Consider the following 19,340-nt stretch of genomic DNA (forward strand, 5'->3'; position numbering starts at 1 on the left):
ACAAAGGTCTCTTATTGGAAACTTCTGTAATGTATGCATCGATAATTACTTTATCTTCTTAAAAACAGACCTACTTAACACATTCTCCTGCTTAAAAGTCAGTAGCAACTCCAAGCTCTATGAAAAATCTAAGTCCAAAGTTTTCGTCCCAGGATTTAAAACTATTCACAGTTCAATTCTTAGCCATTTCTATAAAACCTTTAGGGTTTATCTGAAGCTGAAAATAAACTACATGTTCAGATCCAGATCTTTACTCAAACTAGTCTCTCTACTTAGAATGTCCTTCCTTCTCCCCATTTCTAAATACATACATTTCAAAATTTACCACATTCCTTCAAAAAGCCTCCAAGTTTCCTTTGTCACTAAAATAATTTACTTCTCAAAGCATTTCTTTGTATCTCATCTGGCCCTTATCATTTGCCTTACATTAGGATTATTTATTGTTATTCTATCTGTCTTCCCTAGTCACCTCCTTATTACAAGCTGCTAGAGAGTAAGAATTATAGATATCACTGGACTTACCACCGTATCTCCCCTCCACTGCTTCATACAGCAGCAAGCATACAACAGATCCTAAAAATATGTGATGAATAAAGGTCGCAATTGTCGTATTATGCCCCAAGAGTCAGTCAGTGAGAATACGCATTAAAATTTGGGTTTCAGAAGATGAGGTCACCCCTCATTTTCTACCCACAGATAGTCTCCCATTTCTTCCCTAAGACTTTTGGTTATATCTCGTGCCAAGAAGACAGGTCTTCCATTTATTACATTCAATATATTATCAATCCAATAAAAGCATTAATACTGATACTAAATGAATTATCTGTTGCTTTTAAAGCACTTTTTCTGTAAGAGTTTATCTAAAAGTTAAACAACATATGTTCAAGAAAAAAACACATGTACAGAAATGATCAATTTCTATTTTTATTTAAACCCTGTACTTTCAAATGTTCACCAAATGTAAGTGCTAGACTGTAAAATCTCAGAATCATACTTGGCAAACTAAGAAGGTGTAAAAACTGAATGTTTCAGTCTACAACATCCAGAAAGAAATTATCTGTTCAACAGAACACTATGAGACTGCTTTCATTTGTAGTACCTGAGGAAGCCAAAAGAAAATAGTGTAAGTCCAAATTGTAAAATAAAAGCAATTTTTTTTACCTAAAAATGCACATAATACATTAATCAAAAGTTTAAAAACACTATATAGCAAAGGTTCCTTGGAGTTTACACTAAAAAGGAGTTATCTCAATAATTTCATCATTTGCATATATGAAAGACCGATAATAAAGTACCTGGATTTCTTGAGATATATTTAGTTCCTTAGAACACTATAAAAAATGTTGGAGGGAAATGCTAATGTACTGAATGAAAAAATAATATATTCAAGTCCCAGTCCTAACCACCCTACATTCTGTTAATAAGGTTCTATTAAAACGTAAACAGGAATATTGCTTTAAGCAGGTTAAGGCCAGGGTGCTTGGGTAGCTCAGTCAGTTAAGCATCTGCCTTCTGCTCAGGATCCCAGGGTCCTGGGATTGAGTCTGACATCAGACTCCTTGCTCAGCAGGGAGTCAGCTTCTCTCTGTGCCCCTCTCCTTAGCTCGTTTTCTTGCTCGTCCTTTCTCTCTCTCAAAAATAAATAACTTAAAAAGAAAGGCTAAAGCCACTTAAGGCTGTTGCTCTTTATTCATTGGAATAGAAACATGAATTAGGAGTTATTTATTATGACACAAAGAATATTTACTTTGAAAGATCAAATTTTGGGAAGTCTGGGTGACTCAGCGGTTGGTTGAACATCTGCCTTCAGCTCAAGGCATGATCCCGGAGTTCCAGGATCGAGTCCTATATCGGGCTCCCTGCACGGAGTGTGCTTCTCCCTCTGCCTGTCTGCCTGTGTCTCTGCCTCTCTCTGTGTCTCTCATGAATAAATAAAATCTTTAAAAAAACTTTAAAAGATCAAATTTTGAGTTATACGAGTAAACCCACTTTCAAAATATTTTTTTATTTTTCTTAATAAAGATTTACTTATTTGGGATCCCTGGGTGGCTCAGCGGTTTGGCACTTGCCTTTGACCCAGGGCGCGGTCCTGGAGTCTCAGGATCGAGTCCCGCGTCTGGCTCCCGGCATGGAGCCTGCTTCTCCCTCCTCCTGTGTCTCTACCTCTCTCTCTCTCTCTCTCTGTGTCTATCATAATAAATCTTAAAAAAAAAAAAAAAAAAGATTTACTTATTTGAGAGGGAGAGAACAGTGTGTGCACGTGCACACACAGTGGGGAAGGGCAGAGGAAGAGGGAGAGAGTTCCAAGCTGACTCCATGCTGAACAAAGCCAGATGCAGGGCTCGATCTCATGAAACTGAGATCCCGAACTGGCCAAAACAGAGTTGGATGCTTAAAAGACTGTGCCACCCAGGCACCCCTCAAAATAGTTTCTAACTGACTTCTTAACATATTTAAACAGAATTCAGAAGGAATTTTGAAGGCTTTACAATCCTCATTTTAAAACCTATCTCTTCAGGGGCACCTGGGTGACTCAGTGGTTGAAAGTCTGCCTTTGGCTCAGATTGTGATCTCGGGGTCCTAGGATCAAGTCTCACACTGGGTTCCCGCAGAGAGCCTACTTCTCCCTCTGACTTTGTCTCTGCCTCTCTCTGTGTGTCCCTCATGAATAAACAAAATCTTTAAAAAGGGCAGCCCCAGTGGCTTAGCAGTTTAGCGCTGCCTTCAGCCCAGTGTGTGATCCTGGAGACCCGGGATCAGTCCCATGTCGGGCTCCCTGCATGAAGCCTGCTTCTCCCTCTGCCTGTATCTCTGCCTCTCTCTTTCTCTCTCTAATAAATAAAAAAAATCTTAAGAAAAAAAAAAAAAAAAACACAACCTATCTCTTCAGTAAAGACCTATAGTATAAAGTACAATGTTAACATTTTAGTTCATTCAACAATAGCTTAACCAGAATGTACACTGTGCCAGACACTGCGCTAATGCTAAGAATATAAAAAAGTAAAAGTATCCCTCATCTCCAAGATTTGGTTGCAGCTAGCTTGACTAGAGAAAAATGGTAAGGAAAAGTAGGAAAGGAAGAAAGGGAGGGAGGTTAATTCTAAGCAGAAAGAACAAGTGCAACTGCCCAGGAGAGAGAGCACAACACATCCAGGGAAAAGAGGTAGATCAAGTATAGTTGGAAAATAGGGTTGGAGGAGTGCAAAATAAAAGATAAGACTGGAGAGATATATAGGATCAGACTAGACCTGTCGGGTTTGTTTCTATATCTGAAAGATATAAAGATATCTTTTCAAAGAAAATGAAATCTCCTAGATCTTGGATGAGGGTTTTATTATGTTAATAATAGTAAAATAAAAATTAGGTATAAACTCACTATGTTTATAGCTCTTATACAGAACAAACTTTAAAAATAAAATACACATTTAAATTAACATTAATGTAACATTATGTTGTTTTGCAGAAACTAGAGCAATGATGTATTCAACCCTGGAAATATACAGTCTCAGGTCGGGTTCAATATTATTAAACCTCTTCTATAACATGACTTCAATAATACTAATGCAGTAAATACTTGTAAATATGTTATACTAAATGGACTTAATAACTGCAAATGTTTATTTCCCAGATTAGAGAAATACAACCATATACTAACATACCAGGTAGCAGTCCTTCAATTTCAATTTTAAAGAAGACTCACTTGTGGCAATCTATCTTGTCCATATGTGGTTTAGTACCTTACTGAAATCTACATTAAATATGTGTCTAGTATAATCACTGCTGAGGTTTGGAACAAAACACTGAGACTGCAAACTGTTTCATATTGATTAATTACATAGATAGGGTCCACCAGATACATTTCACAGTGAAAACATGAGGCTAAGTACTATGCCAGGGTTCTTTTGGGTTTGGCCTGCCTATATTAACAACCCACCATGACATGATCCAGTTTTACTCACCATCCTTCCTTGTCTGAGCCACAGCGAAATCATTAGTATAATGCATTATAACGTGGCACAAAACAATAACAAACAAAATCTAAACACAGCAACAAACTCCCAAGGGAGTAGCTGGTTACAAAGCAGTACTTCAGAAGTTACAAAAAACTTATTAATGTTGAAGAATCCCTAGGTAGAGGAATACTACAGAAAATGAAACACTACTAAGAAGTTTCAAGAAGAGAAATGACAAAATCAGATTTGTAATTTAGAGGGAAAGAGTGCTATGATACAGGGTGGAGTAGATTATTTTACTAGAAGTAAGGAAGCTAACAAGAAGGCTGTTGGAATATCAAGGTGAGAAACGAAAGTCTGAATTTAGGAAGTAATACTAGGAATGTAGATAATGTAGAGAAAGGGTTTAGATTCAAAGATGTTAAGGAAGTAGAATCTTGGGGCCAGCCAGATGTCAGAAGTAAAACAAAAGAATCAAGAACAACTTGTAGGTTTCTTGAAAAAGCAAGGACAGTGGTGTGTTCCCCAAAGCAGGGAAAGTGGAGGATTTGGGGGTTGGGGATTGAGAAGCACTAGAACTAGAGCTAATTTCTACATGATGAACACTTATAGAGACTATCTAATCAGCTCTAGCCTTACATCTCCTCCAGCTTTTCTGTAAAATTCTTGCCCCTATCCACCTCACCTTTAGGGTACAACTGAAGGGTTCCATGAAGTTTGAATCCCTAACTAAAAAAGCTAAGCCAATGTCCAGATCACACCTGTTTCATACATATATGTGTATGTGTGTATGTGTATATATGTAAAAGATTTATTTATTTGAGAAAGAGAGAACACAAGCGTGCCTGTGTGAGGTGGGAAAGGGGCATAGCAACAGGGAGAGGAGAATCCCAAGTAGACTCCCCACTGAGTGTGGAGCCCAATGCAGCTGATCCTACAACCCTGAGACCACAACCTGAGCCAAAATCAAGAGTTCGATGCATGAAATACTGAGCCACCCAGGTGCCCCTATATATTTTTAATTTATTTATATCTATTCATATACATACACACACATTCTACAATCAAAAAACCCTAACTACCACCACAGTAAATAGGGACTAACTATTGAATCCTGAAACAATCCTCAAACCCAAGTATCTACCACAGGCATGCTAAGACAGGAGCTGACAAACATTTTTAAAGCCACATTGTAAATATTTTAGGCTTTGAGGCCCTATAGTCACAACTAGTCTACTCTGTCATAGGAGTAGCAAAAGTAGCTACAAACGTTACAAACACAAATGGGTGTGTCATCTGTGTTCCAATAAAACTTTATTTATGGACACTGAAATGTGAGTTTCCTATCATTTTCACAGGCCACAAAATACTATAATTTTTTCCCACCATTTAAAAATGTAAAAACTGGGCAGCCCAGATGGCTCAGTGCTTTAGCGCCACCTTCAGCCCAGGGTGTGATCCTGGAGATCCGGGATCGAGTCCCACGTCGGGCTCCCTGCTTCTCCCTCTGCCTATGTCTCTGCCTCTCTGTGTGTGTCTCTCATGAATAAATAAATAAAATCTTTAAAAATAAAAAAATGTAAAAACCAGGGCAGCCCAGGTGGCTCAGTGGTTTAGCACCACCTTCAGCCCAGGACGTGATCCTGGAGACCCGGGATCGAGTCCCATGTTGGGCTCCCTGCATGGAGCCTGCTTCTCCCTCTGCCTGTGTCTCTGCCCCTCTCTCTCACTCTGTCTCTCATGAATAAATAAAATCTTTTTAAAAAATAAATAAATAAGATTTAAAAATAAAAATGTAAAAACCATTTTCAGCTCACAGGTCATACAAAAGGCAACACTGGGCCTAACCATATTTTACTGATCCTTGTGCTAAGGCAACACAGAACTGCCTTCCCATAAAACTCCTTCCAGATGTCTTCAGGGTTAACCTTAATATCCAAGGAAAATAATCCTAGTTGACAGAAATGAAAATCTTCATTTGGCTTACCAAAGAACTCACCCCATTTGCAAGGAAGCAGGACAGCAAATGAAGACCCATGTAACTGGCTGGTTTTGCCATTTACCTTACACTGCACTTGCCCAGCAAGATATGGTATAAGTTTTGGAACAATGGCACCTTCCTCCCTCCTTTCCTCCCCTCCTAAGAGTTTTAGTTTTGTCTGTTGTCTTTTTCTTCAACAACTGTATATTAGGTCAGGAATGATTAAATTTAGTATTTAGCCCACAATTTTCAGACACTGACAAAGCATATCTAGGCCCAATTAACAAAGGATATCACCTTTCAAATCTGGACTCAGAGAACAATGACCTCTAGATGTGTTAGCCAGATAGAATTTGCATTGTCTCCATTGAAGAGATGAGAGTAATTTGCTGGTATATACAGATAGTCAGATTATGTTTAAAAAATACTAAATATATATGTAAGAAAAAGTAGGACTGTGTATGTACTAAACAGCCATGGGATAAATGAGGGGGACAACTACGTTTTAGGGTGTCCTTTACTCCACTTCACTCTGAAATGTTGCAGTTAGAGCATGTTATTACGGCGTAGCCCCCTAACCAAAGTTATGGTCCAGAGATGAACATGTAACTTAATGAGTCCTTTTCCTGGAAGTGGGACTGAGAATCATGGCAGTCTTTTTCTGATAGCAAAAGACGTAAAATTTATTTATTATTTTTTTTTAAATATTTTTTTCTTTATTTATTTATGATAGTCACACAGAGAGAGAGAGAGAGAGAGAGAGAGGCAGAGGGAGAAGCAGGCTCCATGCACCGGGAGCCCGACGTGGGATTCGATCCCGGGTCTCCAGGATCGCGCCCTGGGCCAAAGGCAGGCGCCAAACCGCTGCGCCACCCAGGGATCCCAAGACGTAAAATTTATAACTCAAAAGACATTAGTGTTAAAGTTGGTCTGTAGCAAAGGAGAACTGAACACACAAGGAGCATCTAATGAGCAATAAAGAGATACTCCTAACCACATTCACAGGCTCTGGATCCACCTGTTCCTGAGTACTAGCCATCCTCCTATGGGTTGATTGCCATTCTTAGAATTCACTGGATACCTGATACATTCTCAATAAATTCTTTTTTGCTTATATATGTCACTCTCCTAACTAAGACAAAGGGCCTACTGAGTAATCTAACGGGAGGTATTCAGTTGAATGAAAGAGTTCCGGTTCCCACAAACACTTAGAGATGGTGGCTGAAGCAACATAAATGGAGAAGACCATCCAGAAGAGGGGTACCTGGGTGGCTCAGTGGTTGAGCATCTGCCTTTGGCTCAGGTTGTGATCCTGGGGTCCTGGGATCAAGTCCCACATCAGGCTCCCCACAGGAAGCCTGCTTCTATCTCTGCCTATGTCTCTATCTCTATGGGTCTCTCATGAAAAAATAAAATTTTTAAAAATCATCCAGAAGACTGAAAATAGAATGCCAAGGCTAAAATCCAGAATTATCAATACCAAGGGATTAGTAGAATAGTCTGCAAAAATAAGCAACTGGTAGGCAGAAAGGCAGAAAAGGGACAGTCATAAAAATCAAGGAAGAAAATATCAGGAAGGAAATGGTTAACAAAAGCAAGTAGAAGGCACCTGGGTGGCTCAGGTGATTAAGCAGTTATGCATCTGCCTTCAGCTCAGGTGGGGATCCCAATACCCTGGGACCCTGGGACCAAGCCCCAAATTGGGCTTCCTGCTCAGCAGGGAGTCAGCTTCTCCCTCTACCTCCCCATCCCTGCTCATGCTCTCTCCTCCTCTCTCAAATAAATAAATAAATAAATAAATAAATAAATAAATATTTTTAAAAATTTATAAAAGTAGAGAAAGAGGTAAAGAAGTAAGCAATGACTATACAATTTGGAAATACAGAAGTCACAGGTGGCCTTGGTAATAACAATTTCACTGGCAGGATGAGAAACCAGGCTGAAGGTTTAAGAGTATAGAGGAAGTACACAACACCACCCATGAAGTAATCTTGCAATTAAAAAAAAACAAAACAAAAAAAAGAATTCAAGCCTCAGGGTGCCTGGCTGGTTCAGTTAGTAGAGCATGTGACTCTTGATTTCAGGGTCGTGAATTCGAGCCCCATATTCAGCACAGTTTACTTAAAAATTCAAGCCTCAGGGATCCCTGAGTGGCTCAGCAGTTTAGCACCTGCCTTCGGCCCAGGGCGTGATTCTGGAATCCTGGAATCGAGTCCCACATCAGGCTCCCTGCATGGAGCCTGCTTTTCCCTCTGCCTGTGTCTCTGCCTCTCTCTCTTTCTCTGTGTGTCTCTCATGAATAAATAAATAAAATCTTAAAAAAAAAAAAAATTCAAGCCTCAATCAGATCAAGCTTCTAGATGTAACAACTAATAGGGGAAAAAAGGGACTGAGGAACATATTACATGAAACCACAAGGATGCAATCAGCACAGTCTAGACTGAGAATTCTCATAGAGCAAAGATGTGGCCTCTTTAACAACAAATTATATAGGACTAAGGATAAGAACAAAAAGATATCACAAAGGCAAAAGAAACAAAAGCAAAAATGAACTATTGGGACTTCATCAAGATAAGAAGCTTTTGCACAGCAAAGGATATAGTCAACAAAACTAAAAGACAACCTACAGAATGGGAGAAGATAGTTGCAAATGACGTATCAGATAAAGGGCTAGTTTCCAAGATCTATAAAGAACTTATTAAACTCAACACCAAAGAAACAAACAATCCAATCATGAAATAAGGCAAAAGACATGAACAGAAATCTCACAGAGGAAGACACAGACATGGCCAACACGCACATGAGAAAATGCTCTGCATCACTTGTCATCAGGGAAATACAAATCAAAACCACAATGAGATACCACCTCACACCAGTGAGAATGGGGAAAATTAAGAAGGCAGGAAACCACAAATGTTGGAGAGGATGCAGAGAAAAGGGAACCCTCTTACACTGTTGGTGGGAATGTGAACTGGTGCAGCCACTCTGGAAAACTGTGTGGAGGTTCCTCAAAGAGGTAAAAATAGACCTGCCCTAAGACCCAGCAATTGCACTGTTGGGGATTTACCCCAAAGACTCAGATGCAATGAAATGCCGGGACACCTGCACCCCGATATTTCTAGCAGCAATGTCCACAATAGCCAAACTGTGGAAGGAGCCTCGGTGTCCATCGAAAGATGAATGGATAAAGAAGATGTGGTCTATGTATACAATGGAATATTACTCAGCTATTAGAAACGACAAATACCCACCATTTGCTTCAATGTGGATGGAACTAGAGGGTATTATACTGAGTGAAATAAGTCAATTGGAGAAGGACAAACATTATATGGTCTCATTCATTTGGGGAATATAAATAATAGTGAAAGGGAATAGAAGGGAAGGGAGAAGAAATGTGTGGGAAATATCAGAAAGGGAGACAGAACACAAAGACTCCTAACTCTGGGAAACGAACTAGGGGTGGTAGAAGGGGAGGAGGGTGGGGGGTGGGGGTGAATGGGTGACGGGCACTGAGGGGGGCACTTGACGGGATGAGCACTGGGTGTTATTCTGTATGTTGGTAAATTGAACAAAATAAATTTATTATAAAAAATAATAAAATTTAATTTAATTTTAAAAAATCCTGAAAAAAAAAAAAAGAACAAAAAGATATGATCTCTATTTGGATCCTATTTCAAACAAACTGTTAAACAAAAATTGTAATCAGGGAAATTTGCATACTGACTAGATATGTGTTGATACTAAGAAATTGGTATTAATTTCTTCAGTGAAAGATTAGATTATCATTTTTATCCTTATTTTTTTTAGAAATACATACTAAAATAGTATTATACAGTCTTTATTTTACTAGTTATGTCTTCCCTGATACACTATGTTAGTGTTACCCAGCAGGCTATAGTCCATAGTTAACAAAACAAGAAAGATACAAAGTGATGGAAAGATTCAAAGAAGGTAGATGTTAAGGGGAGTAGTGAGGGGAGTCAAGCAAAGCTTTAGGAAGACAATGGTACTTGAACTGAGTTTTAAAAGACGGTGACGGGCATTGAGGGGGGCACTTGATGGGATGAGCACTGGGTTATATGCTGTATGTTGACAAGTTGAACTCCAATAAAAAAGAAATTTTTTAAAAAGGCAATAAATAAATAAATAAAAGACAACAAAACTTTAACATGTAGAGAACAAGAGAGGAAAAGTGATATTCCAAAAAAAAAAAAAAAAAAGTGATATTCCAGATGGAAGAAATAGAAGCAACTGCAAAGGGGTGGGAAGGCCTGTCAATCCAGAGCATTGGCCTATACTCACCTCTCCATAAAACTATCACTACCATAATAATGACAAGAAAAGTCAAAGTTAAAAGTTATTTAACAGGGCAGCCCGGGTTGCTCAGCGGTTTGGCGCCGCCTTCAGTCCAGGGCTTGATCCTGGAGACCCGGGATCAAGTCCCACATCGGGCTCCCTGTGTGGAGCCTGCTTCTCCTTCTGCCTCTGTGTGTGTGTGTCATGAGTAAAAAAAAAAAAAAAAAAAAAAAAAAGTTATTTAACAAAATCAAGAGACCCATTCAGCCCTAAAGCAGCCCCAGGAAACGTAGTCCCAGGATAGATCATGACACTACCTGGTAGTGAAACCATACTGGCTTTCCAGGGCAATCTATTCACATGAATCCCTCATTTTCCCTGCCACACACACATAACTTTGGAAAAACAATGCATTAGGTTCTTTTACTCATCCTAGGAAATAATCCAAAAAATTAGTTTAAAATGGTACCCAATAATAAGCTCTGTCTACTCACCCAAAAGCTCCCACCATGGTTCATTGGCACTCCAAAAGAGGCACAGTTACATGAAATGCCTTCCTTCAGAATATTCCTCAGGTTACAGATTTTAAATAAAGTATAGCTGATGAAGCAGATAGACTTTTTTTTTTTTTTTTTGGTTGTATCTACTGATTTTTTTTTTAATTCTACTGTAGTTAACATACAATGCTGTATTAGTTTCAAGTATACAACATAGTGATTCAACAGTTCCATACATTATGCAGGTGCTCATCTAAACAACTGTACTCCTCTTGCACAGTACCATGTGCAAGTGCACTATATGTTAACTATATGGGAATTTTTTTTTTTTTTTAAAGACAAGCACATTCCTAATCCCCTTCACCTATTTCACCCATTCCTGCCACCCACCTCCCCACTGGTAACCGTCTGTTTATTCTCTAGAGTTAGTCTGTTTTCTGGTTTGTCTCTCTTCTTTTCTCTTTCCTTTGTTTTGTTTCTTAAATTTCATATATTAGTGAAATCAGATGGTATTTTTCTTTCTCTGACTCACTTCACTTAGCATTATACTCTCTAGCTCCAACCATGTTGTTGCAAATGACAAGACTGGATTCTTTTTATGGCTGAGTAATACTCCATTGTGTGTGTACATACATACACACACAGACACTCATATCCTCTTTATCCATTCATCTATCAATGGATACTTGGGCTGCTTCCATAGTTTGGCTATTGCAAATAATACTGCAATAAACACAGAAGTGTATATATCCCTCTGAATTAGTGTTTTCATATTCTTTGGGTAAATACCCAGTGGTACAATTACTGAATTGCAGGATGGTTCCATTTTTTAATTTTTTGATGAAATACTGTTTTCCACAGTGGCTATACCAGTTTGCATTCCCACCAACAGGGAACAAGGGTTCCTTCTCATCATCACCAACGCTTGTTGTTTCTTGAGTTTTCGATTTTAGCCATTTGAAGAAGGTAGATTTTAAATCATTTTTTCTTTCAAAAACAGAATTAATAAGTAGTCCCAATGTTAAAATGTTTTTGGAATATTTTGGAAATGAATTCAGTGGTTCTAATATTTTCTGTTCACCAAGACCATTAAAATTCTTATAACATGATGCCAGTGAAAATGAACATCAAGACAAACAGGAATGCAGATAATCAGCCAAAACTCAGTAACTGTCATGTTTATTACATCCTCTTCCATGTACTACACTAGAGATCACGTCAAACAACCATGATGAGTATTTTTAAAACTTACTACAAGTTGGGGTGCTTTTCTTAAAGCAAAGGAAAAAGCAGCAAAGCGAGGTTAGCTTTAAGCAGTCTTTAATCACCGACTACACCTTATTTCACAATAACTGAAATGGGGACACACCCTCCCAGAAATCAAATATAATCGTCTCCACTTATCAGAGGAAATGAAAAAGGAAATGAGTAAAATAAAGTGAGGATTGGGAGTTTAAAAGCTGGGAAACCTTTACATTACATTGGAAAGTTAAAAAAATTTTTTTGAGTATAGTTGACACAAGGAAAGTTTTCATAGTAAGATACTTGGAGAATAGAGATAAAATTAAAAAAATAAAACCTAAGTCATCAACTTTTATAATACACACAGCACTTCTAGATCATTGTCGATGTGTGTCTTCAATACTTGCAAGAACGCCTCTTTGATTTTATGAAAAATACTACAAAGAGAAGGCCTCATACATTTTGGACTCCATTCTAAATCAGTAGTAGATGGCCACAAAAGAAGAAATACCTGTTTTCTTTGTTCCTCTCAGGTACACATAAAGCCATGACATTTACCTTAACTCTTCAAAAAAGGTAAGATAAAAAACTTTTAGAAGGCTTCATCTTCTGTCATCTTCTGCAGCTGACAGTCACTTTTTCCCCTGTAATACTGACCACTTGCTCATACAGTTTTCTTTAGAATACCCTCCTATGAAATCTTAGGTTGGATATCACACTCAAATTCAATAGCTGTGTTAAATACTGGGGGGATCCGGAAGATATAAATATAGTTATTGTTCTAAACATACTACAACGGACCTATAAGAAAATTACAACACAAGAGAATGTATCAACTGTTACAAAAGGCATACAATAACTCAGGAACACAGGGAATGTTATTTCATCTCACAAGTAGAAAGTGAACATGAATGAAAATATTCTATCTTTAGGAATTCTTAATCACAGAGCTTCAGCAAAGCACCGTACAATCATCTTTACACCCCAAAACTGTAGAGCACTTTCCAATTAACACAGACGGTAAAGATTAGGCCATTCACAGACATCCTATCTTGTCCCCATTTGACGCAAAATTTTATTTAAAATAGAATCTGCCTACCGTTCCTGCAGAGCTAACAAAAACCAAAGTCATTAGCAGGCAAGCCACCACAAACTGAATGAAACTGCTGATATTAAAAATGAATAAATAAAAAATTATCGAGTCCAAGTAAAGTGACTCTAAAAGATAATTAAAAATAACTTCTTGAGGGTTTTTTTTTTTTTTTTTTATGTTTAGAGAACCAAAGACGCGGTGACGAACAAGGAAAACCAACACGAGAAATTTAAAGAAGCCAGCTTTGTTAAAAACCAAGTGGCCACTTGCCAATACTTCTTTATGCACATATGACCAAAGATGATTCCAAGCAGATTCAGAGGCCACAAAGCCTCTTTATCAAATGCCTAATTAAGAAAATTCTCATAAATATTCCAATTTTGATGTCACAGTAGAGTTGAATAACAAAAGCACTTTTCAAAGCTTTTGCAGAATCAATATGGAAACAAAGCTTTGAGCTTTTAAATACCTGAGTCCCCAAAAATCAACACCTATTTTAAACGTCACGTTTACAAACATCTTATTCACGGGCACGGAGAGCTTAGATTCCGTCAAGACAAATACCGGTCCCTGAAAAAGGTACCGGCCCTAATTTAAAATTTCCACAAGGCCATCAGGAAAGAGATCGCACGATTCTGAATTGCAACTGACTACGAGAACCGTAAATCGAACTCTTCGTCTTAGTTCAACTCCACACACGAGCATTTCAGCTTAGTACTTTCAACTTCCTATAGATGCTATCCATTGTGAGAGAAAAGGCAGTAAGGACACTCCTCAAAGTCCTATACCCCATGATCCATCCTCAAAGAGTGGAAGGGAACAGCAAAGTGGAAGGAACAAAGCACTGACGTCAATTACGAGATTAACCCCGGGCACAGGCAGCTGGAGGAAAGGCCTAAACATCAATATCCAAATATGAGCTATTGGGATAGCTAGCTAACAGACCGATGGCGAAGTTAGGAGGAGGGGGGGAGGGTACTCAAGTATTACAACCCCCCCTCCACGTTCCCATTTTTAGTTAATCCCCTTCGCTACGCGAAGGTGGAAATTTTTCCTTTTTTTTTTTTTTTTGCAGAGAAGGTGGGGGTGGGGGGGAGAGAGACGTGCGCAGGATCGCGAGAAGGAAAGCGAGAACTAGTTGGGTAATGATAGCCAGCATCTAGGCCTATTTTCTCTTTAACTAGAAATAACTTCCAATTGAGGAGGGTATTAAAAAGTAACAAATCAGTCGACGGCATTTGTGAGGGCAGGAATGGACTGAGAAACGAAAGCGGAAAGGAGAAACGGCCAAAAGGAGGATTTCTGGGAATTTCGGTTAGGATGGGTTAGCCTTATTTATTATTATTATTATTTTTTTTTTTTTTCTTGTCGAGGGCGGGGGCAGGGGGGAGGTGAAACGAGCAGGAGAGAAGCGAAGCCGGATGGAGCAGCCCCGGCCTGGAAGGTCTCCCAGAACCGCAGGCGGACCCGGTTCTCCCGTCGCCCCCGCCCCCACCCGGCGGCCAGGCCCGGCCCGGCCCGGCCCTCAGTCAGTTCCGTCGGCCCCTCTCACCTCCGATCGCTGCTCCGCTAGGCCCGAACCATCTCCCAGCTGCGGCAGCGGCGGCGCCGGGCCTGCACCTTCACGGGACGCGCATTCGAGCCCGCCCGGGAAGGGGGGTGGGGTGGCGGCGGCGACAGGCTGCCAAGGGCGAGGGGCTCCGGGCTCCGGGCTCCGGGCGGCGACGGAGGCGGCGGCGGCGGCGGTTCGGGAGGTCTGGAAAGGCGCAGGCGGGGGCGGCGGCGGCGGCGGCGGCGGCGGCGGCGGCGGCGGCGGCGACGCGCCTTACACGGAACATGCGGAGGTCCCGCCCCGCTCCATGACGGTCGGGCCCAGCCCGGGACGGCCGACTGAGGCGGCAGGGGCGGGCCGACGCGGACCTGGCACCGGGATCCCCGCCCCGTCCGCGGGAGGCGGAGGCGGCGGCGGCGACGGCGGCTCGGCTCCCGCAGCCAGGACTGGGACTGACGCAGCGGCCGTGCCACCCATGTGACCGGGGCCGGGCGGGGGCGAGGCGTCACGTGACGACGCCGCGCCCCGCCCCGCCCCGCCCCGCCCCGCCCCGCCCCTCCCCTCCCCTCCAGGAGAGCGGGGGGCTGGCTGCGGGGGCCGGCGGGCCTGCGGTGACGGGAGGCGACGCGGGGGTGGTGACGTGCGCGGCTGGCGGGCCGGGCCCTCCCGGGCGGGCGGGAGCACCGGCCCCGTTGGGCCTAGGCCCGAGCTGCGGGCGCGGCGGCCGCGCAGGGCGAGGCGGGGCGGTCGGGCAGGACCCAGCCTGCAGATCGCGACGCGCGCCCCCTCCCGTGCACGTAGCCGCTACCGAGGTTCGCAAGGGCGGGGACGGGCCGAGCCGGATCTACCAGTTCTGGGGCCCAGGGGACGGAGGTCGGGCGGCCGGCCTCCCGGGGGCTAAGGTCCGCGCCCCAGTCCGGCAGCCCTCAGCAGGTCGGCCGAGGAAGGAAGTCCCCGGTGGGGACTGGCCGCAGGACGGGGCTTAGTTAGACCCTCACTCGAACTTCACCCAGGGAGCCTCGCCAGCCCCTGTTCGTCATCCGAACATCTTCTGCCACTACTACTGTTCTTTAGGATATCATTTCAACACTCCTCCTTCGTCTCCTAACGTCCTTACGGTCGGGGCAAGCTGTAATTTAATTGAGAGTAAAATAATAGTTACAGACCAGACGGAATTTTCAAAGGGTCTCATAGAACCCAGTTTGGTAACTGCAGAGAGTCTACCTCTGGCTCATTATTTGAAAAACATTTTATAATCTCCTGCCTCTTACCGGTTTTCTTTGTGTGAAAAGGCCTCAGGAAGCTGTGTTTCGTTTTGTTTGACTTTCTATTGATTTTGAAAAAAGCATTTTAGAGATTGCTTTTGATAAGATTCAAGATTTTTTTTTTCTTTAACATTTTATTTATTCATGAAAGATATACAGAGAGAGGCAGAGACATAGGCAGAGGGAAAAGCAGGCTCCCCTGTGGGGAGCCTGATGCAGGACTGGATCCCAGGACCCTGGATCACTACCTGAGCTGACGGCATGCTCAACCACTGAGCCACCCAGGCGCCCGGTTTAAGTCTTTCTTTTCTTCTTTTCTTTTCTTTTCTTTTCTTTTCTTTTCTTTTCTTTTCTTTTTTTCTTTCTTTCTTTCTTTTTTTTCTTTCGGTTTAAGGTTATCGAGGAGCTTTGTGATAAACTATCATAAGGAATGTGCATATTGAAAATGTTTTTATCAGCCCTGACTGGTAATTCCCCAGCATCAATAGAAGTTTTGTTTTGTTTCTTTTTTTCTTTTTAAAAATCTGAACTGGAGCGCCTGGGTGGCTCAGTCGGTTAGGCGTCTGCCTTTGGCTCAGGTCATGATCCCAGACTCGTGGGATCAAGTCCCACATGGGGCTCCCTCCCGGAGCCTGCTTCTTCCTTTCCCTTTGGGCTTCTCTCTCCCTCTTTCAAATAAATAAAATCTTAAAGAAAAAATTCTGAACTGACCACCTATTATTGTTTAAGCTTCACTATTCAAATAGATCTCATCTATATATGTATATACATGAGGAAATGTATAAATGCAAAATTCAAAAAGGACTATAAGATTGAAAAATAATTCCTGCTCCCATCCCTACCCTTCAACTTCGGTAGTCTTGGAGGCAATCATTTAGCATTTTCTAATGTATCCCTCCCAAGATATGTTATAAATAAACATGAAAATATGCTCATGCCTCTTTTTTACAGGAAAGATAATGTACTACATATACTGTTAAGGTCCTTTTCTTGTTTAAAATATCCTGGAATCCTTCCTTATTGATGTGGGACAGCAAGTGAATGGCTGAGAAAGAATTCTTGAGATGTTTTCAGTGCAAAAAAAAAAAAACGTGCTTTTATTGTAGCATGAGTACGGGACCTGTGGACAGAGGGAGCTGCACTTTTACTATATGAAGCCAATGGTGATATGTGTAGAGCTCAAGGGGGAGGGGATGTGCAGGAAGTATTAGATACCAAATGTCTTCCTCGAATTTCTACTCATAAAACTAGTTTTGGAAGTTTTCTCTGGTGCTTATCATTCAGCTCAATATTAACTTTCGGTGAGATTTACAGGGAGTCATGAGACCCCTTAAGAATGTAGCAGCCAGCCCATGTTTGATCCTTATCGAAACTGCAGGGTATAGGTCACCTCTCTGGGCTAAAGGTGAACATTCTTTTCTGCTTTTATACATCATCACATATCATTACATAAAGAACTGCTTCATTCTTCCTACTAGCAATATATGGTGCTTTCCATTATATGCAAGTACCACAGTTGTTTTATTAGTCAATCCCCTATAGGTGGACATATAGGTTGTTGCCAAGCCTATACTATCACAAACTAAGCAGCAACTGAAACTAATTACAGCATATAATGGGCAACTATTCCAATAAATCCTTAGACTGGAACCTTTAGATCAAAAGGTATTTTTAATTTTGATAGATATTGCCAAATTGTCCTCCATAGTAGTTGAGCCAATTTTATTTGCTTTCTTTGAAATTTTGCCTAGGAAGAAGTAAAAGAAAGATTATCCCTTTATACAATAATTGAAGAAGTACTAAGATGCAAACTGATATTTAATAAACTTTACAAGAAGGTTCCTTTTCTTATTTTGGAATAAATGTTATTTGGTTAACCAGATGATAATATGCTTTTTGTTCTGTAAAGGATCATAATAACTTTTCAATACAAAATGAGGACCTTACTTAAAAACCAATAAAGGGGGACTGAGGATAAAAAATGGAGACTTTTTTTGGCAATATACTGCAAAGAAGAACTTCCTTCCTGGGATGCCTGGGTGGCTCAGCAGTTCAGCATCTGCCTTTGGCTCAGGGTGTGATGGGTTTCGGGGATTGAGTTCTGCATTGGGCTCCCTGCATAGAGCCTGCTTCTCCCTCTGCCTGTGTCTCTCATGAATAAATAAATAAAATCTTTAAAAAAAAGAAAAGAGGGCAGCCCGGGTGGCTCAGCCGTTTGGTGCTGCCTTCGGCCCGGGGTGTGATCCTGGAGACCTGGAATCGAGTCCCACATCGGGCTCCCTGCATGGAACCTGCTTCTCCCTCTGCCTGTATCTCTGTCTCTCTCTCATAAATAAATAAATAATCTTTAAAAAGAAAAAAGAATTTCCTTCTCTTTCAGCAATAAGAGAAAAAAATTCCTAGAATTATTTTTCAATAGGTAACATTTTAATACTCTATCATTGTATTTAATCAGATGCATCCATTTTTAAAAAGTGAATTTTCTGGCTCTATTTTTATATTCCAGAATGTACATCAACTGCACAGAATGGAGAAATAGTAGAAAATACCAACCATATAGCTATAAGAGAAAAAAAATAAAACTCAAAGAAATTATACGATTATTTTATTTATGTGGAAGATTTTAACAAAGTATTCAACATATATTGTTCAGTAGCAATTCTGAGTAGAGTTCTGGTTTTTTTAATTTTTAAAAAATTTTTAGAGAGGGAGAGGGGCAGAGGAAGAGAGAATCGTACACAGGCTCCATGCCCAGTGCAGATTCTGCTTGAGATTCTTTCCCCTCCTCCTTTTCCTTCCCCCACTGCTTCTCCCCCCCGCTTACACATGCTCTCTTTTTCTCTAAAATGAACAAATCTTTAAAAAAAAAAAAAGCATAAAAACACTTTAAGAATGGAGTTTTGTTTGTGGGAAAATTCAACTTCTTTATAAATATGAGTATTTAAATCATCTGTTCATTCTTGAGTGAAACTTCTTTGGCTTTCAAGTAACTTTTGTTTCATTTCATTTATTAAATTAATAAAATTACACTATTCTCTTATTATCTTTTTAATATCTATGGAAATGTAGTAATGTCATCTTTCTCATTCCTGATACTAGTAATTTGTACCTTCTCTGTTTTTATCCTGAGCATTCTGGCTAGAGGTTTATCAATTTGACTAATCTTGTAGGATCATTTGGATTATTGACTCTTGTTTGTCCATTTTCTATTTCATTGATCTCTGCTCTGAACTTATTTCTTTTCTCCTGCTTATTTTGTGATTTTTTTCTTTTTCCTACTTTTTAAAGGTGCAAGCTGAAATCATGGATTTGAGAACTTTCTTTTTTCCTAATACTTAATGCTACAAATTTCCCCTAGGGACTGCTTTAGAGGCATCTCACAAATACTGGTATGTTTTGCTTTCATCTTTGGTTAGTTAAAAATACTTCCTAATTTTCCTTTTGAGTTCTTTGATCCATGG

General features: G+C 40.6%; 1 protein-coding gene and 1 long non-coding RNA gene across 5 annotated transcripts in view; one reads left to right on the plus strand and one right to left on the minus strand.

Annotated features, from left to right (window-relative positions):
• LOC140641333 (uncharacterized) overlaps positions 1–14,459 on the plus strand; it is a 66,532-nt gene extending 52,073 nt beyond the window's left edge. Inside the window, exons 3-4 of the long non-coding RNA XR_012037867.1 lie at positions 3,464–3,509; positions 6,668–14,459. This is a non-coding gene — a long non-coding RNA (uncharacterized lncRNA). The remainder of the gene's footprint in view (positions 1–3,463; positions 3,510–6,667) is intronic.
• The window catches only part of AFF4 (ALF transcription elongation factor 4), a 92,928-nt gene extending 77,900 nt beyond the window's left edge, over positions 1–15,028 (minus strand). For 2 of the 4 annotated variants that reach the window (XM_072840991.1, XM_072840990.1), the window contains exon 1: positions 14,615–15,028. The gene's annotated coding sequence lies outside the window, so the exon portion shown is untranslated. The remainder of the gene's footprint in view (positions 1–14,614) is intronic. The other 2 variants (XM_072840988.1, XM_072840987.1) reach the window with 1 other exon arrangement.
• Positions 15,029–19,340: the final 4,312 nt, after the last annotated feature.

Source organism: Canis lupus, chromosome 10, assembly GCF_048164855.1.
Source record: "Canis lupus baileyi chromosome 10, mCanLup2.hap1, whole genome shotgun sequence".
Taxonomy (NCBI): Eukaryota; Metazoa; Chordata; class Mammalia; order Carnivora; family Canidae; genus Canis; species Canis lupus.